We start from the raw sequence: 26,127 nt of genomic DNA on the forward strand, positions 1-26,127 counted from the left end.
AATAGTAACCTAACATGTCTAAGGAGACTCGACCCTGTGACAAAGACGTTTAGGAGCCATGGTCCTTTATGGGTCCTGTAGCCTAGAACAGCGGAAAGTTCTGCTCTGTTGATTTCAAGGACATGACAATATGTAGTTTAACCAGAGCTCTGGGCTGAGTCAATTCCACTTCTGGGTATTTAACTGAAGAAAACAAAAACACTAATTTGAAAAGAATGATGCACCCCTATGTTCACTGCAGCATTATTTACACTCGCCAAGATATGGAAGCAACCAAGGTGTCCACTGATAGACAAATGCATAAAAAAGAGGTGGTACCTAGACACAATGGCATAGTATTCCGCAATAAAGAAGAATGAATATTGCTGTTTGTGACAACATGGATGGACTTAAGAGGATATCATGCTAGGTTCAATAAGTCAGACTGAGAAAGACAAATAGCATATGATTTCCCTTATATAGAATCTAAACATAATGAATAAACAAAACAGAAACAGACCCATAGAAAACAAGCTGATGGTTGTCAAAGATGGGTAGGGAGGGAACAAAAAATCTAAATAAATAAATAGAACTTTCTGGATCATGTGCAGTTGGAAATAAAGAGAAGCTCCCCGGGCCTCACTTTTTTTTTTTTTTTTTTTTAATAATTTATTTTTTAAATTTATTGGGGTGACAATTGTTAGTAAAATTACATAGATTTCAGGTGTACAATTCTGTATTACATCATCTATACATCCCATTGTGTGTTCACCACCCAGAGCCAGTTCTCCTTCCATCTCCATATATTTGATCCCCCTTACCCTCATCTCCCACCCCCCACCCCCTTACCCCCTGGTAACCACTAAACTATTGTCTGTGTCTGGGCCTCACTTTTAAGAACTTCTTTCTAGGCGACCCAAGTATATTTCTCTGTATCTTGTTGATCCAAATGGGGATTAAATCCACTCATTCCTGAGCCAAATTCTGGCAAAGATGAGGGTGGTCATGATTGACCAAGATTGACCAGCTGGCTGGTACGGCTGTTGGTCTAATATCTGTGAGTAGTGTGGATGGAGGGTATGGTTCTGCTGAGTGGGTCTTCTGACACAAAAGATCCCAAGATTCTCAGGGTTGGAAGGGGTTCAGGCACCATGTCCTACATCCCCTGTAATGCAAAATCTCCTGTATGGCTCTCGCAAGTCTACACTCCAGGTGGCTCAGGCTGCCTGGGCAACGCATCACAGTTGGGTTGCTGGCCCCTGACCCTGTGAGGCCTGCCCATCAGATTCCTCTCCTAGAAAAACAAAAACCCACAGTGGATACACAGCAGGAAGTGAAGCTGAAAGGATCGCCCCAGGTGTAGAGGGGCTGGGGCCACAGACATGCAGACAACTTTGAAGGCTGGCTCCAAGCCTTCACGGAGAGAGCCTACAGGCAGGGAGAGAAGAGAGCAGAGAGGGGAGGGAGGGAGGGAAAGAGAGAGCCAGGAAGACAGGCCGTCTTTCTCTTTCCAGCTTCCCACTTTCAGCTTCAGTTTGTACATCCTCACATTACCTCTTTTTATATAAGGAAAGTTGGACCAGTTCCTCACAGCCCCAAGAGCCCAAAGTGAAACACTGTCCAAAACACAAAACACCACGTGCTCAGAAGCTCTGAACTCACCTTTGACGAGCAAGGCAGCCCTTTGCTTTTCTGCACAATCACCCAGATGGCATCAGAACCCATTAGGATCTTTCCACTCTGATGTGCCAAGAAGGGGTGGGGGCAGGGTGAAATCAATTTCCTTAATCATTATTACTGAGAGCTTTGCTGTAGCTCTGAAAACATGGCGGGATGGGGGTGCATCAAATCAATGTCGGGGCTCCCCCGGGGGTTCACTGTGCAGTCACCCTCAGTAATTACTATTACCAGTTGTCCTTCTGCAGCACTTGTGGGGAGACCCAGTCAGGGTGACGAGAAGGAATGCTTGGACACATGTCCCCAACACATAGCCCTGCATCTAGGCTCCTCCAAAAGGTCCAGGGCCATCAGAAGTGCTGCTTTCATGGAATGTCACAACTCCAGAGAAAAAAGGGAGAGGGGAAGAGGCCCTCTCTGCTACCTTGTAAGATATACATTGGAACAGAGAGGAAGTAGGTGAGAAAAATCCCCTCAGACATCTGGGAAAAGATGTGTCTGGTGGATACTTTTTATGTAGACAAGGTGATGACTTATGCGAGCATCACCACCAGTCACGTAATAAGGAATTTCCATCTCGCTGTGGAGTCATCTAGGGGAACTGCCAAGAACCCAGGGCTGAAGCTGGGAGCGGACTTTGGCTACAAAGCAAAACAGCTGGATGGTCTGGGGCCACTTACTTGTGAAATCTGATCCTCTCCCCAGACTCTACTAGGAAAGGAGTATAGTCTTATATTACTGTAGCATTTGCTACCGTGTGTCCCGAAAATAAGACCTAGCCGGACCATCAGCTCTAATGCGTCTTCTGGAGCAAAAATTAATATAAGACTGGGTCTTATATAACACCGGGTATAATATAATATAACATAATATAACACCAGGTCTTACAATAATTTTTGCTCAGAAGACACATTAGAGCTGACGGTCCGGCTAGGCCTTATTTTCGGGGAAGCACGGTATTTTTTCAAAGTGCTTTCCTGTACATTATATTATTTGATCCTTGCAATAAACAACATTTCTTTATTAATTCATCCATGAAATCTTTATTGAGCATCTACCACTGAGAGGTGTGAGATGGGCGTTGCCGTCAGCAGGGAACAAAACTCCATGCATTTCTTGTCCACAGCAAGCTGAGTTAAATCAGAGGGCAAAAGTCACCAGCCATGTAATCATACAAATCAACAGGGTGCTGCAGGCAGCTGTCCTTGTGAGGACAGCAGACAGACAGCTCTTGTATTTCAGACGATGACTCGATGACTAGGAGCTGGATGATGTGCCCCGAGCCACAGGTCCAGGTGCTGAGTCTGAGAGGTCCAAGCTAGAAGAGGTTGGAAGATGCTGCCTCTGGAGAGAACAGTAGTTAATGTTTCTAGGAAACGTCTCTGAGCCCCTCCTTCCGTCCATGAAAGCATTTTGGGGAATGCCACGTGCCTCACATTTCAGAAGAAGCAAAGCCCACAAGGTGCTTCCAGATAGACCACCTTTCTAGAATCAAAACAAAAACCAGCAAGGTCATAAAACACCCCAAAATTTTCTCTGACTCATGGAGGGCAGCGAACTCACCCAGATCCTGAGCCCAAAATGCAGCTTGGCAGAACTCTTTGAAGAATGTTTATAGATCCATATGCTTTTTGTTTTATTGTTTTGCTTTGGCTTAAATTTTTCCCGATTCCTGTCCTCCCCTCCCCACCCCTTTTAAAATCCGTGTTTCTCTTCCACTTCTGTCTTCTCTGAATATCTCTCCTTGTCTCCCGCAAGTCCCAGAAGTGTTCCCCAAGACCTCTACCCCATCCTCAAGGACGGACCATCTCTGTGCTGTAGGCAGGGACCAGTACTAGCAAAGTCCACTGTGGACGTAGCTCACTTTTATTGAGCATTTACTCTATGCTAGGTACAGATGTATGAATTCACTTAATCATCACAATCTTATGGGATGACCAGTTATTAGGCCGTTTTCACAGATGAGGAAATTCAACAACAGAGCTAAGTAAGCTTAGAGATTCCCTAACTAATCTAAGATCTTACATCCTTTGAGTGGCAGGGCAGTATGTCAACCAAGAAGCCTGATCCATTCGTCCTGGCCCGAAGCCTTATACTGCAGTGTCTCTCTGATGAAAGATGGGTTAGAAAGCTCTCTTCTCTGCCTCTGCAAAAGGCTGACCACTCCACTGGAGCAATGGAAGTTGGAAGAATTAACTGACCCTTAGGCCAAACTGCACCTCCTTTTCTCTTAGCATTCCTCAGAAAAGCTGCAAGAGGTCAAGTCCAGTCAGGGCATAAGACCTGTACAACCAGAATTTTTAATGTCTCTTAAATCTTGTGTCCAGCATTTAGCCTCTAAGGCTGGCATTCTGCCATTGGGCAAGATATTTCCCACCTCCTCACTCTCCTATAAGGAAAGGCAAAAACCCCAGAAACCTGATCTCCCAAGGGGGTCCGGTCCCAGAAGCCCCAGCACCAGGCCGCCTTGGAGCCAAACACTACCTGGGGTCCCCCTGCCTGGTGCTCACCCTGCTCCAGACCGCGCTACAACCTCCGCATCTGGAAGAAGCGGTGACCGGCAGGCGGCCCGGGGTTGGAGCCTGTTCGCGGTGGCCCTTCGGTGGCTCCAAACTGGGTCGGGCTGGGCCTCACCAGCGCCCTCGCCCCGCCGCGCTTCTTCCCTCCCCCTCCTTAAATCCCACCTCGAGTCCCGCGCCCTTCATCACGTCGGCGACTCTGCACCGTCGCCAGCAGGGGGATCAGCCCCTTGCTACCTTGCACCCGACTGAGGCTCTTCAGGACGCCCCCACGTCCTCTAGGTGGGCGCCCATTGCCTCCTCCCCGGAGCTGACCCCATGAAGCCCTGGGCCACCTGAACGCTCTTCCCCAGCCTTGTCAGCTTGAGGGCGGGGGCCTTGGAGAGAGGTATCTCGGAGCTGTTCCTGCAGCGCCCCTCTCTGGGCCGCGATCCGGTCCCGGAGCAGCCTCAGGAGTCTCCCCAGCCGGGCCTCCGCCGACCCCGCTGCGATACACGTGGCTCCGGAGCTCTATATTCGTCTTGCAGGAAGCCCCAAGCGAGAGGAAAGCCGAGCGGAGCCCGGGTGGGAGGGAGGCCGGCGGGGAGAAAGGGAGCGCGGGCCCGAGGGGCGGGCGCTGGGTGGAGGAAGGGGAGGGCCGCGCGGCCCAGGCGCCCGCCCTGCTCTGGCGTCCGGGCTCCGGCCCCGGCCGCCCTGCCTGCCCCTCCCGTTACACCCGGGGGAAGGTGTTCCCGAGACCGCTCCCAGCCTCACCCCGCCTCCCCGCTTCCCCGGCTCCAGCCTCCGCCGGCGGAGCTCCACTATGCCAGACAGTTTCGACACTTTGCAAAGACAAAGACCAGAGGGAGGAGGAAGAGGAGAGCGAGGAGGAAGAGGAGGAGGTGAGAGAAGGAAGGGGCGATGTGAGCTGGGAAGGAGGCGAGCGTTCGGGACACTCTCCGAACCTCTTCATCCCCAAAGCCCCGAAACTCCAGCGTGTCCCCAGCCGCGGTGAGTGAGCGCGCCTAGCCGACCGCTGCCGGGGTGCGCGGGGGCTGCGTCCGCCGAGTTGGGACTCAGGCAGTTTCGTGTGTGTTCTCCGAGTGGAGGGGTGATTGCCAGGACCCAGGAACAGAAGTGGTGGGGAGGGCTCGAGGAGGGTGTGACAGTGGACGTGGGACCCAAGACCCCCGGCGCTGGGAGTAAGACACACGTAGGGCGACCCCTTCCCTCGCCCCGGAGTCACCCAGGTCTTTGGGAGAGGAAGGAGGTCGAGGAGGAGGCTCGGGTTCCGCTGTCTTCAACCCTTACTGGACCAACTGCTGGGAGCCTACGCCGGGTCTCGTGCAGCGAGCGGTCCCTGGGGTGGCCCTAGTGACACTGCACCCCAGAGCCCGGCTGGAATCTCCCGTGTCTGGGCCGCGGGAGGGCGGAGCGGCCAGCGGGGCCGCCAGTTGGAGGAGCACCACTAGCGGCGGGGCTCCTGCGCTTTTGAGCCCAGCCGGGGTCGCGGAGGCCGCGAGTGATCTGGTTCAGCGGCCGCGGGGCAGTATCCGGATCCAGCCTCCAAATCCGCTGCGAGCAGGCACAGATCCGAGAGGTGGCCATCGCCTCCAGGGACGCCAGCAGCCCGCGTTTCTCGGGATACGGTGGAGAAGTTGGCACCCGTGTCGGGGCAGCTGGATGTGGCGTGGTGGGCAGTGAGGGACTGGCGTGGGCGAAGCGGAACATGGCGGGGGTGGCGCTGGTGGCAACTCGAAACTCTGAGTTCGCCCTAACCCCAAGAAGCGCCGCAGCTGCTGCAAAAGTTAGCAACTCCGGGTGTGTGACCTGCGCAGGGCAGAGGCCGCTCCTTTGGAGAGCGCAAGAGGGTAGTGAGCGGTGGTTGTGGGGCAGAGCGACCGGCTGGGGGTACAGTTAGATTCGGACCTGGGACGGTGGCGCAACTTTCATCCCCTTTCACTAAGCTTGAATGTGCTTGAGCGTGACCTTGAGGGAGGAATCGCTGCTGAATTTGAGTTGAGGGCTGAGGGGGCGCCCCGGCTTGGCACAAACTCCCCAGTGCGCCTTCGCCTAACGCGGTGGCCGGGTCTCCAGCTCGTCTGGGCTCTGTTCCTTGTCTGCAGCCCCGAGTTTCTCTTCCCTCTTACCCTAAGGTCCCTGCCAGTGCCTACCACGCACCGGGTTTGTTGGGGGCGCTCGGCGAGCGGACACGTGCGCGTCCAGAAATGTGTGAGTGAATGGGGGCTGGGCGAGTCACGGGCTTTGCGTGTCCCTCAGAGGGAGACAGCCTTGACACTGATGGCAGTGACCTCCTCACCGGATCGCCGCATCAGGCATCCGCCTGGCTTTCACGTGGCCACCTCCAGGGACCCCTCACCTCTTCTGGCTTATCCCCCTTGCGGTTCCCCATGCCCCGCTGATTTGTGTCGAGTTGGTTCCCCTGGGAGACAGCGAACGCCCACCCTCGTTCTGCAGCTGTGTGCCAGTGTGCGGACTGTCGGGAGGCCGATACCTCCGGCGTGGTAAACGAAATAAAAGGGGATCGTGGTTGCCCAGTCATTTCCACCGCTCCTGGCACTTAGTAGGTTCAAAAAGTGTTGGGAATGGCCTCTGTGATGGAAGGTACTGGCAGGGGCCTAGACGTCTCCTTCTCCGACCTATTTCAGCTATTGAATACATATTAATCTACCTAGTCGAGACCTTTCAGCTTCTGGGCGTGCCTTGAGCACCTACTACGTGCTGGGCTCAAAGCTGGGCGATTCCTAGAAGCTGCTGGCGGAGCCTCGTGGTTTTCTTTTCCCAGAGAGCGCCCCAGAGGTTCATAAAATGCAAGGTGCACTGCCCCCTGCCGGTTGTTGTGGAAACTGGCGCTTGGCTTCGCGGTAGGGAAAAGGCGCCAGCTGCAGGGTGCCTAGGGTCATTCATGGCGCCTCCCTGCACCCAAACACCGTGGCGCATCAATTTTCTGAAATCCGTGGTTGGCTGAAAAGACCAACCCGAGTTCACCATTCTATGACCCCTGCCCAGATCTGGGTGTGGAGTTGGGAGTCGTCTAGTCTCCCATTCTCTCTCTCTGTCTCTCTCTTCTCTCTCCCCCCCCCCCTCTCCCTGACTTTGGGCATGAGATTTAACTTCTCAGAGTCTCAGTTTCCATATCTGTAAAATGGGATCATTACTATCTATACCTTACAGCTATAAGAATAAATATTATATAATTGTGTGAATGTAAGTGTATATATGTATATCGGGGAAAGGAATTCCATCATACATGTTTTTGCTGAATAAATAAATGACAGAATGAGTAGGGGGTCTTCTTCCCCAAGCCTGAACAATCCCACAAGCCTGGAAATGGCTGTCCCTGCATTTTGCTAGACCCGCATTTCCTCTCTAGGTTTTACTGCTGGGGCAAGGCCAGGGCCTGGGTGGAGCAGGGTCTTCTCCCCTCACTCTGCTGGCAGGCCTTAGCGCCCAGGTCAAGTACAGGCTCCCAGAAAAACAGGAAGGGTTGCCCAGAAGTGAGAGCAGAGGGTTTCTTTAAGGGCTGTGGGTTCTGCTCCTGAAAGCCCTGCACCAGCAAACCAAAGCTAACTTCTAAGCAGCCTACTTGCTAACCTCAGGGATCTGTGGCTGTGTTCTCACTTGGAGGTGCAGGCTGGGCACTCCCCTGGCTGGGGTCACCAGCACCCCTGCACATTGGGGACCTGCACAGATTTGGCCTTTGGGAACCTTTGGCTCCCTAGGTATGGTGAGATGGGGTCCTGGATCCTCAGGGTTGTATGGGGCTTTGTGCCAAGTAGGTCTCTGTCTCCCCTCTCCACCAAGCAGCGACCCTCCCCCCACCAGGCCAGGACTTCACTTGGAGGCAGGCTGTTGGCAGCCCCCCTGGAAGGGGCTTCTCTGAGTCTGCTGGTCAGTTAACCTTATTGAGTCCTTTGCCAGGTAGCAACTGCTGACTCAAAGGAATTATATTTGGACAGGGCTTTGCCTCTCCCCAGCTCCCTGCCCCCCTCCACCCCACACACACCACAAAAGCAACCAAGAAAATGAAAAATGAAATCCACCAATCATCTTAACCTTACATTACTTCCCAGTGAGTCCAAATGCATATATGCACACACATGGGACTGGGCGAAGCTGGTGGATTGGCTGGCCTGGGCACAATAAGGTTTATATACCGTGTTTCCCTGAAAATAAGACCTAGCTGGACAATCAGCTCTAATGCATCTTTTGGAGCAAAAATAACATAAGACCCAGTCTTATTTAACTATAATATAAGACCGGGTCTTATATTAATTTTTGCTCCAAAAGTCGCATTAGAGCTGATTGTCCGGCTAGGTCTTATTTTCAGGGAAACAGAGTTTGGATATACTTTGTTCAGTTGTGTAACCCTGTAGAACCTTCAGCACCCTCCTCTCCCCTTCCCCCCATTCTTCACCTCCCCCTCCCCTGATGATCTGAGAGCTCTCCCCTGTTCTGATTTATGCGAAGGAGCCCAACCTTGGGCCTCAGCGAGCCCCTCAGTTCTATTTCCAGGGCTAGCACTTTGAAACTGGGTCTCAGCTTCGCTTTGCTTTGCGGAATGAGAGGCTCAGAGTTCTACTGAAGGACATTAAAGCCTTTCTTTCTGAAGGCAGCCCCCACCTCATTTGCCTTTGCCTCCAGCTCCATCCTCAGAACCCTCCAGGCACTGCAGGCATCACAGGCAGCCCTAGCCCACCCTGTGCCAGTGCACCTCCCCTGTCACTGGTGGAGCACTAGCCTCGTGGAGCTCAGGCATTCTCCAGCAGTTCTCCGCACTGGATATTGAGAGCTGGCCCAGAAGTTTCAGACTCTGGGGCCTGAGACATGACAGCTGAGGTGACATTTGTGGGACTCTCAAATGATGCCTATTGTACATCAAACCATAGTGACCTCACCGGGACCTATTTTATTCCCACTCTAAGAGCTGAAAATGTCCTTAGAAATCATTTTATTCAACTCTCGTTTGAATGCAAAAATGCTGAGGCCCAGCTGGGAAATCACAGGACTTATGGTGATGAAGAGTGATCTAGAACAGAGGCTAGTTTCAAAAACTCCAAAGTCCTCCGTCCTGCCCCTTCTCCAAACCCACACTCTGTTCCACACACTTAAGGAAACACTCTGTTTCCTCATTGAAACTAACATCCTTGGGAAGCCTGGGGTTTTTGTTGTTTCTGTGGGTTTTGTTGTTGGTTAAATTGTTTGGATTTCAGTTGAACCAACACTTATCAGGAACTTATTAGGTTCCAGGCACCATGCAGGGTGCTGGAAATACAGAGATGGAAGAACATGCAGTCTGTCCTGTCCCTTGTCCCTCAGAGGTCACAGTGGTGCATGCGCTGCTTGAGCAAGAGCAACAGCTTAGCTAGCATCGGTCTGTTCTGCATGGTTCTGCAGAGGTGAGGGAACTGGGGGTTTGTGCTGTGGCCCCCGTCTCCTGCACTATGTCTTGATCTCTGGTTTGCTTCCATGGGATCCATTCTTGCTGCTCAGCCAGAGCACAGGTCCCTGAACTCTGTGTTCCTCTGAAGGTGGTGGGCTTCAGAATGAGGGCATGTGCGATAGAGAATGGCTGCTTTTGCTTTAAGAAACTAAAATCCAGGGCTTTATCTGTAACACTTGTCCTGATACTTGATCTCAGATTTAAATAGCTGATTTGGGAGAGTGGGGTTAAAGAGCATGGCAGGCAGCGTGTGGGGAAAGGGCCCAGGTTTCAGGAGCACACGCCACACGCTAGCTGTGTGAGCAGGGCAAGCCCGGCGCCTCCGTGGGCCAGAGCTGACGTGCACATGGGTAGTTACCCGCTGTGATTGGGGTGCTGTGAGGATTAACCGAGATCATGCATGGGAGAATACCCCTCCTGGGGCCGGGTTTCCAGAGCCTTCTGATATTCTGTGTGCAAAAGGTAGTAAGAGGAAGTGCTGCGTGCTGGACAGAGCATGCGGAAAATAGAAGCGTTGACTGAAGGTGGAAAGTTCTGGAAAGGTCATGGAAAAAACACTTGAAATACAGGTTGGTTTTAGGGTTAGCAGTTTGTTAATAACCCCTCCTGGAAGGAGCAAGGCCGAATGACTGGGTAGGAGTGGCAGCGTGCTTTTCTCATTCCTGGGAGTTGTGTACAACTTGTGAAGATTTTGTTTTTTGTTTTTCTTGGAGGACACAGAATTACCAGAGGCAAAGACACCTGGGTGGAGTACACTGGTGGAGGGTGCTCAGTGCCCTGAGCCCTTTCTGTGTGACACAGGTATAACGTGTCAAAGCTGGAGGCACCTGGAGTGGACTCAGCCTGTTACGGTTAACCCTGGGACAAGGGTTAGACAGAGTCAGGGGGACCCAGGTAGGGAAAGCACTGGCCTAGGACTCAGAATTCCGAGGTTCTGGTCCCGATCCATTTCCACCTGCTCCTGGCAGGGGACTGTGGGGCATGTCACTTAACCTCGTTGACTCTCCATTTCCTAACTAGTAGATGGCAGTGTAAATTCCCACTCTGCCTGGAGCAGAGAGTTGGGAGGAGCCTACAGGATGAGGCATTTAGTACGTTTAGTAGCCTCTACTCTTTTATTAAGCGTTTAGGAGCGTTTAGTGTGTGCCCGGTAGAGTGGCAAGTATTTTAGACATCAGTTCATTCTGGGTTCCAGTTGGAAGCACGCACACTCAGACTGAGGCGAGAGTTTAACACAGGGAGCATTTACAGAAATGGGGGCAGTATTTAGGGAACTCAACAAGGGGTGCTGCCATACCTGGGCCCAGTCAAAACCACCCAGAAGAGGCTGAAGGGGGATAGGCGAGGGGAAGGAGCAGAGCTAGAGCCTGTCAGTAGGAGCTGATAGAAGCCTCTGGAAGAGAGACATAGCCTCACTCTTCAACCTGGCAGGGAGGAACCAGGAGGATAAACCTACCACCTTGCTCTGTCCTGCTTGCCCTCCACAATCCCAGTGCCACCAAGAGCTGAGCCCACCTGGGGTGGGGGGTAGTGGGGGGAAAAAGAACCCCAAAATGCAGCAAGAAGCCAGAGGCTGGAGAAGACTCTCTTGCCCAAAGCCACACACCTGGTGGAGGCTCCAGGTTTCACTCATTGTGTTCTGTCACCCCTAATAAAATAAATGCCTCACGTGTAAGATGTTCTTATTAAGACACTTAATTTTTTTTTCAATAGCTTCTTAATGAGAAGCAGAATAGACTAAGTATTCAGGTTTCAGTCCGAGGTTTATCACTTATGACTCAGTGGTGAAATTATTTACCTTTCTGTGTCTTGATTTCCTTATTTGTCATGGTGATGATATACTTGATGTGAAAATAAACCAGCGTCACTCAACAAATGTTCTGCGAACGTTGGTGGAAGGGTGGGTTGTGCTTCCTCAGATCCCTTTTAGCCTGTTCAATACCCAAATAATACTATTTGAATATTATTAGATTAAAAACATTTTTTTTTTTCTTTCTAAAAACACCTGAGGATGTTTGGACCATATTCTCTCTCTCTCTCTCTCTCTCTCTCTCTCTCTCTCTCTCTCTCTCTCCCCTTTTTTCCTCCAAAACACATAAAAGCTATCTAACCAGGTCTGTTTCTGGAGCCCTTAAGAGACTATAGCATACAAGTTAAAGATCGCTTACAGTAATTCAGAGAAGTTGAAAAGAGAATATGAATTCCAAATTATTTGGCAGAATTAAAAAGGAGGTTGGAAAGGACTTTTGGATGGTCTGCATTTTGCTGTGCAAGAAAATACTTTCTCTGAATTTCACCAGATGCCTTTTACAAATTCAAACCCAAACAGGATCATTTCCATAGGTTTTGCTACATTAGAAAAGAAATCCGTTTGAATCCGCATTGAGCTAACAGTCCAGACTGGCTTAAAAACTCCCTTCAAGCATATTTACTTAGCGGAGGGCTCTTGAGAAACATACAACCAGAAAAACACAACCAAAGCAAACCTGGCTACTTCTCTGAGAAAATGGAATGACTCCAAAATATTGTTTCATGCTCAAAAAGCCTAAAACAACTCCACATGAAAGGTGAAAATCCATCAAATTGGGCATTTACCTTTTCAGAAATAAAAGGCTCCATGGAAAGAAAAGAAAAGAAAAGAAAACACACATACACACCACACACACACACACACACACACACACACACGACCTCTTTTCTTGGAAGACTCCACCAGAGCCCAAAATAAATCCCCTGAATTTTCTTGGCGGCGTTACAGCGGCCTGCGTTCTCTCTCCCTGCCTGTAGCGTGCTGTTGCCATTATGACCTCTGAGGACTCCCAGTGGTCTGACCGCTAAGACAGCTTCTGAAACACTGACCTCTGCGTTCACAGCCATTGGCATTTGCAGCGCTGACTATTTGGCCCTCGGGTCAACTGCTCTCTGTGCTCCCCTGGGATTACTGTCCTCCCTGTTGTGCCAAGAAGTGGCTGACCCAAGGTCACACTGCCTCTCTCGACCCAGATTGTCCAGATGCCTGAAATTACCTTCGTGCGAAGTAGGTCATCCTGGGGAAGGAATAAGCCCACACTCCCACCGGCCTGGCAGCCCCTCACAAGTTTTCCTCAGCTCACCCCTCAGAGCTCCACCACCCACCACCCGCCCTTCTCAGCTTGACCTATACAGATGAGGATGTTGAAACTCAGTGAGGTGACCTGGTCAACCCCAGGGCGGGTCCCTGGGAAAGGGCAGGTCTAGGCCGCTGACTCTGGGGGAGCCACCTCCCTCCACCCGGCCCACAGGGCCTCCCTGTTTGCACCCCACCCCATCCCATGCTCCCTCTATCTGCTGGGCTGAGACTTAGAACAGTGACCAAGGGCATACATCTCAGTCTCGGCATCCTAATTAGATCCTAGAGTCAACTTAAGGAGCCAAACCTTTATCATCATAACAATGTAATGTAACAACACAATATTACATAACACAACGCAAGACAAGGCAAGAACACATCACACAACACATCACATGACAACACAACATAACACCACACGAAATAAAGGGAACACATCATTGTGCAACACAACAGAACAACACAAGACAACACAACAGAACAGAACAACCACAGCTCGCGTAAACCAGGTACGGATGAGCCAGACCTTTGGTTCAGTGTTAATATCAGGAGTCCAGGTTTAGGGGAGGGGCCAAGGTGAGAACAGGTAGGCAGCTCAAGAAAGGAGCTGTCAACAAATAACTCATTTCGTTAGGTAATTTCCTGCTGTTTAGTTTATTTTGCATGTAAATTTTCTCACAGGCGTGGGAGTCCCGGTGGAAATCCACTAGTACAGGGAGTCAAAGTCAAGGAGCAAAGGCAGGAACAGGACTCATAAGAGGAAGGAGCCGGAAGAGAAGCCCTGGTGATTGCAGGCAGTCTGGGAACGGCAAATCTTACACATTTTTGGAGGGAATAATAAACTGATTAACTGTCAGCCAGCAAAGAGGTTGCTGTGTGCCTTCTGTCCTGCTGTAGGGTTTCAAAGTAAATAATTTTAGTTGATGGATTTTCTAGAAAACCCCAAGAGTTGAACTGTGGAGCCTACGAGATGGGCTGTCTCTGGGTTCCCGGGTACCCGGCCCTACCATCGGCTCTTCCATCGTGGCTGGGCCAGGACGCACATTTCTCTTCATCGTAGTTTCCCATTACTCTAATTAATATTAAATCCCCAGTCTCTACAACAGCCCTGTAAAATCACTGTCTGAACTTTTTTCCTAGCACCATTTTACAGATGTGGGAACGCAGGCCCAGAGAAGTTAAGCCACTTGCCCAAGGTCACATAAGCCAGAAAGTGGCAGAGCCAGAATTCATAACTGCTCCTTGCCTGCCCAAAGGCTGAGAACGCAGGCACCAGGCTGTGTCACTCCCAGGACCATCCTTATCTCTAGATTGGGGAACCTGGAAGGGTGGGACTACCTCCCCAGGCGGTGCAGATAAGAAACTGGTCACAACCAGTATGTGCCCGCAAGCCCAGACCCTGCTGTGCCGTCCCACCCAGTGGGCGTGGCCAATGGACCCAAGTTCAGGAACAGCCTCTTTGGAAGGAGGTCCTGATTTCTCTCCACATCCTGTGTCCCAAGTCCACCAGCAGCCTCGTCCTCCGGAACGCTGGGGCCCTGAGCCCGTTCCCTGATTCACCATTTGGGGTGAGTTGGATGGGTTACTGTAGCCCATGGTCGTCTGGCTGGAGTTTTGGATCGCCTCGTCGCGCCCTGCAATGCTGATCGCAAGAACTCATCCTTTGGCTTGTTGGCATAAATGGAATTGGGAGAGCCCGAGACTGCCTGGGGGTTGAGGAAGAACTGAGCCTCCCAGGGGCTCAGACAGGACTGAGCAGGAAGCTCGTCATCAGGCTTTTAAATCACCCAGCTTCCCAGACAGGTACCTGTTGGGCACCTGCTTCAAGTAAAGCGACTAGGATGTCGCTGTTGCCACACTGCAAAATTCCCTTTTAATCACATCTTTACGATGGAGAGAAAGGTGTGTTGTGCTTCTCCTTACTTGAAAACGCTACTGCTCCTACCACCTGGTGGAGAGTTTGATGAATAAAGACCATTGCTTGGGAAATAGATCAGCTGCCGCCAAAAAGAACGGCCTTGTGGGGAGTATTCCAGGTTGTCTCCAAAGCACAATCTTAATATTAAACTTCAATCTTTGGGCAGGAAAGGAAATTAAAACGAAAGAGGGAGATTGGGAGACAGCGACGTTGTGTGCCACCTCCCAATAGAAATTTCAAATGAAAGCCATGCCTTTCGTAATGGTTTAAAGAATTGGCTCCACCATCATGCCTGCCGCTACTTTTCTGCCTCTGCCTACGACAGGGAACAAACTGGGCTCAGGCAAAATAATCTGGGCGCTATAGGACCTTAACAATTCAACTGATGTCTGTTGACAAACAGGGAGAGAAAAGGACTGGCACGTTTAGGAAACAGTTTGGCATTTCGGAATACCTCTGCGTGGTCGGGAAGCTGCCCCTGGGATGGAGTAAAGGAAGGTTTCTCTCTTTCTCTGAACATGAGCCCTGGTGTCATAAGCTGTAACCGTTACTAGAAGGGGCGGGAAGGAGGTGTGTGTGTGTGAGTGTGAGTCCACTGAATGATAACAAAGTCACAGAGGGTGCACGTTTAGGGAGTCTGAAATAAGAAAGAGTTGTGCCGTCCTAGTGTTTGCAAGGTGCCTTAGCCTACTCCAAAACTTCAGTTATTCATCTCCTGATTCACTCAATAAAAACACTGGCTCTGCCCCTTCCTTGCTGTGTGACCTTGAGTGAGTGGATTAACCTCTCTGTGCCTCTATATCCTCATCTATGAAATATGGATAATAATAGTACCTACTTCCCGGTAGGTACTAAAGGAGTCAATACTTGGAAAGTGTTTAGAACAGTGAGTGCCCTGCAGAGTACTGTGTGCCTCTGTCCTATTGTAGGGTTTCAAAGTAAATAATTTTAGTTGATGGATTTTCTAGGGAACCCCAAGTGTTGACTCCTAAACTCCTATAAGTGTTGGCTAAGTACATGCTATGATGATGATGATCGTTCATGTTTAGATACAAACCCGCGTGCTCAGCCTCCCTTGAATTAAGTTTTCTCATTTCAACTCCACCACCTGTTTATCCTGCATCTGCCTGAACGCTGCAAGGGATGGCGAGACCTGTCCAACACAGTGGTCTTTGACCTCCAGGCACCTCTGTGGATGAGTAACCTCTTCCTCACATGGAACTTCCAACCAGGGAAGGTTTCCTGGAAGAGGTGGTAGGGTGGGGCTCTGTGAAACTGTCTGAATGTAAGGCTGGGAAAGTTGTCTGGGCTTACAAAGCTAGGGTGTGACCCCCGGGCACTAGACACAGGTTCGACACACCTAAGACCGAATGTCACATTTTAGACATTCCCCGTCTCTTATTTCACTGCTAAGTAGATAGCTCAGAGAGAGGCCTGATTGATACGGTTCTTTAGCCTATTAGTGGGCAAAGCCAAGCGAGAAGCCAGCCCCACATTTATCGCTGCCGCGCCAGCTTTCACTGATGGGTTTTCTACCCAACTTGGGCAGCCCAGGTTGTCCAGAGGCGAGCCTGCCGTGTCCTGGGTGCCAGGTCTCCTGTATAACCTGCTGCATCAAACCCTCTCCACTCCCATTGTGTTTCCATGGTCTCCTGGACATAGTCTCCTTTAGTCGTCCCTCGGAGCAAATCCGTGTTGCATTTTGTGAATTCTGGGGTCTTTCTGTCCTTCCTGAGTTCCTGCCCAGGAAATACCAGGGGCTGGGCATTCTGGGTTCATTTAAACTTCTCACCAGGGCTTTGTGGTCATTATTCTTACAGGTATTTTGACAGTTGAGAACACTGAGACTCACTGAAGTTGGCCACCTGACCTCAGGTCCCCAGGCTGGGAGCAGTCAAGTGGGGGGTTGTTACACACCCTCTTCCATCCCATGACCATGTCTCTCTCTAACACAACACCGTGATGGAAGGTTCCTGGGCCCAGCATATCTGGTCTCACTGCCAACATTACCCAGACCACTGCCCACCTCCCTCCCACCTCTTTTCCCTTTGTTCTGAGAATCAGATAAGGGGCCAAAAGAACAAAGTCCCCCTTTCACTGAACCATATTTCAAAGGGCTATAAACAGGACAGTTAATGGTGGCACTTGGGTCCCATTCACCAATGACAGACAGGCTTTACCTGACACCAGCTGTGTCCTTTGGGCCCACATTTCCCTGGTCAATAGGTTCCTTCTTCCTTCTTCGCCCTGATCCACAAGTACATATTTATGCCTCCTTAATTACATGGTTGCCTAGAAAACAAACACATTTCACAGTTCCTCCCAAATCTGAGAAAGGAGAACAATTCTGGGCAGACACAGAGAACAATGCTCGCCAGGCCCCGAGGAGGCCACTCAGCCAGCCAGCGTCTCCCTCCTCTGAAGGTTAATCCACTTTACCCAACAGGAAGCCCAAGGGGGCACCTCCTAGCTGGGAAGGCCCTGGGGGCCAGAGGGGGACAGTGAGGGCCAGAGTGACAGCACAGGCCCACGGTTGATTAGCTGAGGGTTCTGAGGCAATTACTTCCGTGTCTGAGCCTCAGTTTCCCCACTTAGGCTCGGTGTGGGGGTTGAGATAAATAAAACAGGAGAGGGTGGAGAAAAGCCCCAGAGAACAGCAGGTCTTGGAGCTGGAAGATGGGTGGGACCTGCTAACAGCAGCAGTGAGGGTGGAGGGAGCTGGTGCCCAGGAGTGGACCCCATGGAGGAACCCACAGACCGAGCAGGGGTACCTCCCCAGTCGTGTGATCAGAGGAAGGAGTAAGACAGGAAAACATCCTACAGGACCTGCATTCTTCCAGGGATGAGGGGGGATCAAGGTTTTTTTCTTGCTTGCAAAAAGAGACTTCGACCCACGTTTTAGGAAAACCAGCTGGTAGTCCATGTGGGAGCTCTTGGGAGCCGGGTTTGGAGTATCTACTCCAGTGTGACAAGAACTGGTAACTTCATCTCTCTGGGATTAGAGAACTGATGGCACTTGGGGGCTGAGAACCTATAAATCGAAAGCCCCTTGGAGATGTCCAGCCTGGTCGCTAAGAGAACTGGGGAGCCATTGATGACTATAAGGAACCCAGCTTCAGAGGTACAGACCAGCAAACCATGCCGCCCCTTAAGGGCGGACCTGTGGGGTGTGAGATAGAGAGGACCACCTTCCAGAGCCCAGCGAGGCTGGTTGGTGAAAAGAAAGGCTTGTGTACAGGATGTCTGTGGCTTTGAATCACACCTCTGCCAGTTTCTACCTGTGTGGCCTTGGGTAAATAACATTACGCTTTAGAGCTTCTGTTTCCACATCTGTGTAATGGGCCTATGACGGCCACCATCTGAGGACTGCTGTAAAGACTGAGTGAAATCATGCACCTGAAATGCTTAGTACGGTACAGGCCTTGTCTGTACTCGTTCCATTACAGCTAGCCAGACTTCAGCGTTTAGCCTCTGAATTCAGAAATCCACTCATTCTCAGGACTCCGGTGTTGAACCCCTTTCGGAAAGGGAGGGTGCACACTTTCTTAGCCTAACAGGAACATGTGCTTCCTGCCTTTCATTTTTACACCCACTGGCTGGCTTCCTCAGGCCCTGGACCACGACGGAGGAGGCAAAACCACACCCAGAAGGAGACCATCCCAGCTGCTCCACTCAACTTCCTTCCACCCTCAGCATTAGTCCTGTTGTCCCTGGTTCCCTCACCCAGAATTTCTGTCCCTATACCCTGCCCGCGTCAGGAAGCCAGCAACATTCTAGCATTTACACGAATAGCTGGAGTTGTCTCACCACCTGATCTGCCCTTGTAGTTCCCTACTTGTGGGTCATGTGTCCCCTTTGCAGACAGAGCTGGCCAGGCCGTCTCAGTGTTGACCTCATGCTCCAAGATCATTTTGTTCTGGACAGGAATTCAGACGGAGAGGGAGAGACCACCCACTTGTTCATGTCTCATCTGGCACTAGGTACAGAGTGGGGTGGTTCGTTGCTTGTGTTCCTGTGTCCTCACCCCACACAGTGGGTTCCTATGGCCAGAGCCCAAGAGTGTACTGTTGACCCCACCAGGTCAGAGCACCATGCTTACACGGCGTGGGAAAGCCTTGGCAAACGCTGGCATGCAGTGAACTCTGTTAGTCCTGGCCTGTCAGTAGGGTCCAGTTAGGAATTAGTTTATCATTCAGGCTCCACTCTTTACCATGACCGTGAGCAAGACCTTACACTTCTGCAAAATGATGCAAATAATAGTGCACATAGCACAGGACTGCTATGAGCACTAACTGGGGTTTAGAGTACAAAGGGCTTAGTTTGGCAAAGTGCTAGTGAACACTGAAAAACGATATCTGCTACGATACCATTACATTATTATTATTATTGTTATTATTATTAATTATCATTATTGTGATTTCATTGTTGTCTTTTTCTATTCACTGAGGTTTCAGTACAACCCTGCAAAGTATTGAAGCAGCTATGGATTCTGTTTCACCAAGGAGTAAACTAACACTCAGAGAAAGGCTATTGTTTTCATTTTGTTTTTTCTAAAATCACACAGCTGGACTTGACCGGCCTCCCCCGGTTGACAACACCTACCATAGCATCAGGCCACACTGTTTGGGCACATGACATGACCACAGGTCTCTGAGAAAAGCTTCCTGTAATTTAAAAGTGCAGCGGTATTACTCAGCCAGGCCCAGTGTGGACAGTTGTTCAGATGATTATTTTTCGCTTGGAGGGGAAAAGCTATGATTTCTTAAGCAAACTCCAGGAGTGAGGAAGGGCTTTACTTCCAGTCCCCTGCTCGACCCAGAGAAGAAACAAAAGTGGAGAACAAAATCTCTTGTTAGATTTATTGTGTGATATTGCACAGTAGAAACAAACATAAGTTGGCACGAGGGGGCTGCACGTGTCTGACAGGACAAAGAAGGAATAATTTTAGATTCAGAAAAGGGGAAGGGAGAACAGTATCATGACTTTCGTTTTTTGGGGTTTTTTTTCTTGAATTTGCTCTAATCTGTGTGCCAACTAGAGTTGGACGTTTTGCCTTCAACTCTCCTAATTTAAGCCCAGCAGATCACTGCTAAGGGCCCAGTTGGTACCTAGGGGTGGCCAGTTCGATGGGTAGATAAGAAGGGGCTGGGTGGGCTGGAACAGGATGAGGGGAAGCCAGTGTAACAGTGGGAAGAGCGTTGAGCACACAGCAAAGCCCCCCGGCCCTGCTCTCCTCTCTGGGTCTCAATTTCCTCCTTTGTGATCTCTGAGAATAACCTTCTCTGGGCCTCGCTGAAAATGGGGATGATGTCTGATTTGTCTTCCTTGTATGACCCGTGTGTATAAACACACGTCACCCATTTTTAAGAGTTTGGTTGCTGTTCTGAATTGGAAGCGATTGTGGAAAGGATGGGGAAACGGGAATATAGGAAGACACAGGAAGGCAGGGTGTGGGGAGAAGAACCCTGGCATACATTTCAGAAAAGGTTCCCAGAGCCTATGTTACAAAGCAACGAGCCAGGAGAGTCAAGGAGCTAATTAGGCTGCTCCCGAGACCAGCAGGTAAGACAGTGGGATACTGGCCTCCTCTGTGTGTTCAGCGCCCCCGTGCCCTGTGAGAGGAGCTGAGAAACAGGCCGTAGAAGGTGGGCGACACTTGGGGTACAGTCTAGTTTTTAAAAGCCCTGTGGTTGCGAGCTCATCGGTTGGGGCTGGGAATTGAATGCAGTTGCCAGCTATATCTTTAAAGGTCAGTGACAGAATTGCTTCAGGATGATGTTTGCTCGAAGGTGAGTCTTAGGCTCTAACCAAAGGTCACAGGTGGCCACAGCTGCCAGGCTGTGGAGTCAAACAGCTGAGGCTGAGTAGGGAGCAGGGCTCCATGTGTAATTTAGTTCACAGATTTCCCGCTTACAGCTTATGGCATAGAACAATTGCCATATGTGTTCCTATATGTGCACATGTACATGTTACCATGATTATCAGTTGTTTAGTAAGATGTGACATGCGTAAAACTCAGCTACAGGCTCCTGCTAAATCGGCCACGTCCCAATGATACTCAGAGATTCATCTGCTTCATTCATTCATTCATTCGTTCATTCATTCATTCATGCATTCGACAGTCATTACTGAGTGCCTCCTATACGCGTACACTGTCCGGTGGGAGTTGGGATGGGGGAATCTAGTGATAAGTAAAATACTGCCCCTTCCCCCCAACCTCTCAGGGCCTCAGTCTAGTGAGCGCTCCAGATAATAGGATTGAGTTAATGCCTGATGCCTAATAAATTCTTGTTAAATGAAAGAATAAACAAATGAATGAAGATAAGCAAATGCATACAGGAAGCTGTATTTGCCCCAGCACAGGTTCCCTAACCTCGCTTGCAGTGTGGACGTTCCTGTGTCAGAGAAAACATATTGGAGGTATGGCACATGAATAGCTGTGTTCATTCTCTCATTCAGGAAATAGTAATTGACATTCTCCCATGTGGCAAGCAGTGTGCTGGGTGGCGGTGAGTAGGACGGGCACACTCTTGCCCCCAGGGAGATATCAAGCTGGTGAGCGCAGGGAGTTCTGCGTACGTTTATTACGTTTAGTAGCCATGGCTAGCCTTGTCTGGGTGGTCAACAAAGAGGTCCCTGGGAAGGGCCACTGATGCTGAAATTCAAAGAGTGAGTCGAAGGTACAGTGGGGAAGGGGTTGGTGTGAGCTGGGGATGGTGTGAGCTGGGGATGGTGTGAGCCGGAGATGGTGTGAGTTAGGGATGGTGTGAGTTAGGGATGGTGTGAGTTAGGGATGGTGTGAGCCGGGGATGGTGTGAGTTAGGGATGGTGTGAGTTAGGGATGGTGTGAGTTAGGGATGGTGTGAGCCGGGGATCGTGTGAGCTGGGGATAGTGTGAGCCGGAGATGGTGTGAGTTAGGGATGGTGTGAGTTAGGGATGGTGTGAGTTGGGTATGGTGTGAGCCAGGGATGGTGTGAGTTAGGGATGGTGTGAGCCGGGGATGGTGTGAGCTGGGGATGGTGTGAGCCGGGGATGGTGTGAGTTAGGGATGGTGTGAGCCGGGGATGGTGTGAGTTGGGGATGGTGTGAGCCGGGGATGGTGTGAGTTAGGGATGGTGTGAGCCAGGGATGGGAGTAGAGGAGGTCTGGGTTACGGTTTACAAAGATCCTTCTGGCTGCTGCTAAGAGTGGGGCTGGCACTGGAGGAGGTGGCCATGGTAAGCCAGGCTAGGAGGCCGGGACCATGAGCACCCCACTTTAATTCTTCTGAAAAGAAAGTCTCATTCCCACAGCTTTCTTCCCTGGGACACGGAGCCCTCACTGCTCAGCTTCTGACCACTTTGTGTATTTCCGTGTCCACATCCTCCCCGCCCCCATCAGTGAGCTCCAAATAGAATCTGTTTATAGTCAATACCAGACGCTTTACACAAATCCGGGGTCAGTCTGGCACAAAATCCTGTTGATTTTACATTTTAAATAGCTCTCGCATCTCTCACTCCTCCCTCTGCCCACAGCCCTGCCTTAGTTCTGGTCATTCTCATCTCTTGACTGTCATCAACGTGCTTGCTTTCCAACACGCAAGTTTATCAACACGCAAGTTTATCATGTTGCAGCATTGTCAGCAGTGTAAGGGTAACAGCGATTGTATTTGTTAGCTTTCTCTGTGTAACAAACAGCTCCAAACAACAAACATTTGTTATTTTTACTGATTCTGCGGGTGGACTGGGCATTTCTTTTGGTCTAGGCATCTTGGCTGGGGCTTCCCAGACAAGCATGAGAGTTCAGCAGGGGTGGCCGTAATGCCTGGGGACACTCTTCGTGTAATTTCTCTTCCTCCAGGGGGCTGGCTCAGGCGTGTAAATGTAGCTGCAAAATGATTCAATCCCAGAAGCGAGAGAGGAAGTTCTGTGTATTAGCACTTTGTAAGCCTTTATTTGTGTCACATTTGTTTTTGGCCCATTGGCCAAAGTAAGTTATGTGGCCAAGTTCAGATTCCAGGGGTGGAGAAATCAACTCCACTGCGCGAGGGTGTGCATGGAAGGTGGCGTGAGCAAATTGGGGCCTTACTGCAATTTTCAATGCCAGTGGCTACGATAAAGACATGGAACCAGACAGAATGGGGGTATTCTGTTGTGGTCTGCTCTCCACCACTTACTGCCTTTGTCATCTGGGGCAAGTTGACTCACGTAAACTCTCCAGGCCTCAGCTGCCCATCCATAATGTGGGAATAATCCGTGTGACCTCCTTGGAGATTTTGTGAGAGGATCAAATGGGAAAACATGTGGTCTGCACCCCTGTCAGTGTTTGGGGTACAATATGAGCTCAGCAGGGAGTCGGTCATTATTCCCAGATAAGGTCTTCAAAAGCCATTTCCTGTCCAGCTTCAGCCTGATTTATCCTAACCCTGATCTCACACTTTCACATCTCACATCTTTCTTTTTCCTCGTCCTTAGAGACACTTTCCCTGGAACCTTTTCTTTTTGCCAAATAGCATTTCACTGGTACCTTGATCAAGAAGCAGTTAAAAACATCATCTCCTAATCAAATTCTTCTTTCAGACTGAGTCGGTCATTTTTTTCCTCAGTTCTCCCAAGTATCACTCACATCCTTGTGTCACACCTACCCTGAAGGATTTATCTCTTTGTCTGTTTTCTTCACCAGACGGAGCGTCTTGAGGGCACGAATTATGATTTACTCAACTTTCTGTCTCTGGCACTTGGCTCTGTGCATGGGACAGAATAGGTGTTTATTTTTTAAAATATTGAAGTATAAATCATTGGGTCAGTAAGTGGAGAAATGGGTGAATACCTTTTTAAATTATCTTGAGTCATCTTCAAAAGACAGTGGATGAACTAAACATCAAAACTAACGCAAACTTTTTTCCTGTTTCTTTCCAGCTGGTACCATTTTCAGACTCAACCTTTGTGACCTGGAAATGCCAGTAGAAGCCATTAACATCACCAGGGGTTGTGGGGAACCGACACTTTGAGCTTTGTGGACAGAATCAGAGATGGACAGTCCTTCAGCCGACTGAGGTACATGACTGACCTTCCCGCACGAGTGAGAGGTGTTGTCTTTTCTGGTTTCTTCCATGGGCTGTGTTGGGTGGAGGTGAGAACGTGTTCCCCTGTTTCTTGGTCTCTGTCTGTAACTTGGCCTGCTCTTCCAGGATAGTCCACAAAGAGGGAATTCTTTCTCCCTCAGGGAGAAAAGGCGGCCCTCTTAGAGTATCAAGCAACCCTTCTTTTTCTTAAAATGAAAGCCTTCTGAGCTCTCATGAACACTGGTGAGTAAAAACCTGGAAGGGGGACATCCTTATATGACAAGTGGCTGCCATCCCAAAAGGCCAGGAATGACTCTGGTGTGCCTTGGAGTAAGTGTCAGCAGACAACCATGACCCACAGGACAAATCCGGCCGGGCCATTTTGTGTGAAGTTCTTTGACACCCAGCCACACCCATTCATTCAGGCGTGTCTGTGGCGCTGTCACACACAACGGCCAGCAGTTGTGACAGACTGTTGTGTGGCCACAAAGCCGAAAATATTTACAGTCTGGGTCCTAACAGAAAATGTGTGCCAGCCCCCGGTCTTGAACTGAGCTCCATATGTGGCTGTTTCAATTTTAATTAGTGAAAATGAAATAAAATGAAACGTGTAGCCCTCAGTCACACTCCCCACTTTTCAAGTGCAAACAGCCACATGCGGCTCATGGCTGCCATTGTGGACAGTGCCAGCTGAGCACGTTTCCATCATCGCTGGGAAAGCTGGCTTGGAAAGACAGTGATCACCCTGGGATTTCTCTCTTCACTCTGCCAATCTCTAACCAGCTTGGGTGTAATTACAACCATCCTGGAAGAAGGAAGGTTGGTGTGAGCGTGTGTGTGTGTGTGTGTGTGTGTGTGTGTGTGTGTGTTTCTATTCTATATGATTATTGGTGAGGATCTCTCTCTCTCTCCCTCCCTCTCTCCCTGTCTCTCTGTCTCTCTCTCTGTATCCCTCTCCCTTCCTACCTACCTACCTACCTATCTATAAAAATGGAATTACTTTTAAAATTTCTTTGGGCTGCCAACCTGTGGTCTCTGTGTGTGAGTCTGTGTAGAAACTAAGCCACTTGGGCCTTGGGGTTTATTAGTTTGATATGTGCAAACAGTTAGATAAGATACGAGCTTCAGTCCTTCCATAGTGACAGGCAGACAGATGCAACATGGGGTCTCCCCCAAAGGGGAAGACAATGTCCGCCATCTCTCCCATGGGCTGAAGTTAGGGGCAAAGGAGATAAAAACAAGGAGAGGAATAAAATGAGCTAAAATAGGACATCTGTGACTTTTCGGAAAATGTGGAATGGTGGAGGTGAAAGATGGAGGGAAGGGATCGTGGTTTACTTTCAAAGGACCTGCTGAATAAAGTAACGATGATTGGGACCTTATTGTCGTCAAACAGAAAGAGTTCGTCCACCAGGTGCTAGCAGGCCCAAACACTAACACCAAGAACTGCAGTGGAGAAATATTGGCTATTTTGTTTTGAATGGCACCACGCAGGAGAACGGGAAGCTCATGCACAAAAGCCCGACCTCCCCAATGGCCGGTACCTTACAGACTCTGGGGGGCAAAATCACAAGACACCACGGGTTAGGGGTTCAGGGCCGTGCTGGGAGCCAATTGGTCGGAGGTGAGGTGAGGATAATGAATTGTTTCTTCAGGTCCTGAGGACAGTTCTGAGGTCTGTTCCGGCGTCCCTCTGTCTGGTCTCATGGGCGAGTCACCAGGGGGTCGTTCCACCTTAGCGCTGAGGAGCTGAACCATAACTTAGGTCAAGATGTATCTTTATCCCACCAGAGGTCCTGATGCTGCGACCGTCTTCTGCTGCCTGGGGGAGGGGGGTGCTGATTATGTGGGGGAAGGCTGGGTCTCTGAGAGGTGGGGGGGGGATGTGATTTCTAGAGCTGGAATTGAAAACTAAATTTAAGCTAAGTCCTAAGGACCCTCAGTTTCATGATCACATCTCAGAACTGGGCTGACCACGGCCCGTTCTATCCACGAGAGGTCTACATGTGAATACCTTTGTAGCCCCAGCTCCCAGAAGGGTATATGCAGAATATGTACTTGATGACGCTAGTTTCGTTCATGCATCCATAAATATTTCTGAGCTTTGTGTGCCAGGCACTGTTTTGGGCAGACAAAGACTCAGGGAGTTCACATCCTAGCAAGAAGTGAGGAAGGGGATGAGATGGAGGGTAAGCAGGAAAAAATATATATGAGTGGTAGTGACTGGAGCAGGCAGAAGGTTGGGGGGGAGGGCAGCCTGGATGTTTATGGAACCCAGTCACAGTGCTGATAAGAGACAACAAACAGTGAGGGGTGAAGGAGAACAGGGGTTGCTGATCAAAGGACAGGCAGGGGTCTTATTTACTCTCCCCAAGGGTGCTGTGGCCTCCTCCTGGAGAACCAGGGCTGTATTTCCCCCCTTGTTAGAGGAGTCATGG

At 50.1% G+C, this 26,127-nt stretch overlaps 1 protein-coding gene across 2 annotated transcripts in view; it reads left to right on the forward strand.

The window, feature by feature from the left end:
• The first annotated feature begins 4,917 nt into the window (after positions 1-4,917).
• Positions 4,918-26,127, forward strand: part of ST3GAL1 (ST3 beta-galactoside alpha-2,3-sialyltransferase 1) — a 67,391-nt gene continuing 46,181 nt past the window's right edge. Inside the window, exons 1-2 of one of the 2 annotated variants that reach the window (XM_019724187.2) lie at positions 4,918-5,056; positions 23,544-23,681. The gene's annotated coding sequence lies outside the window, so the exon portion shown is untranslated. Of the gene's footprint in view, positions 5,166-23,543; positions 23,682-26,127 lie in introns of both variants that reach the window. The other variant, XM_019724148.2, reaches the window with a different exon arrangement.

Source organism: Rhinolophus sinicus, linkage group LG12 (assembly GCF_036562045.2).
Source record: "Rhinolophus sinicus isolate RSC01 linkage group LG12, ASM3656204v1, whole genome shotgun sequence".
NCBI lineage: Eukaryota > Metazoa > Chordata > Mammalia > Chiroptera > Rhinolophidae > Rhinolophus > Rhinolophus sinicus.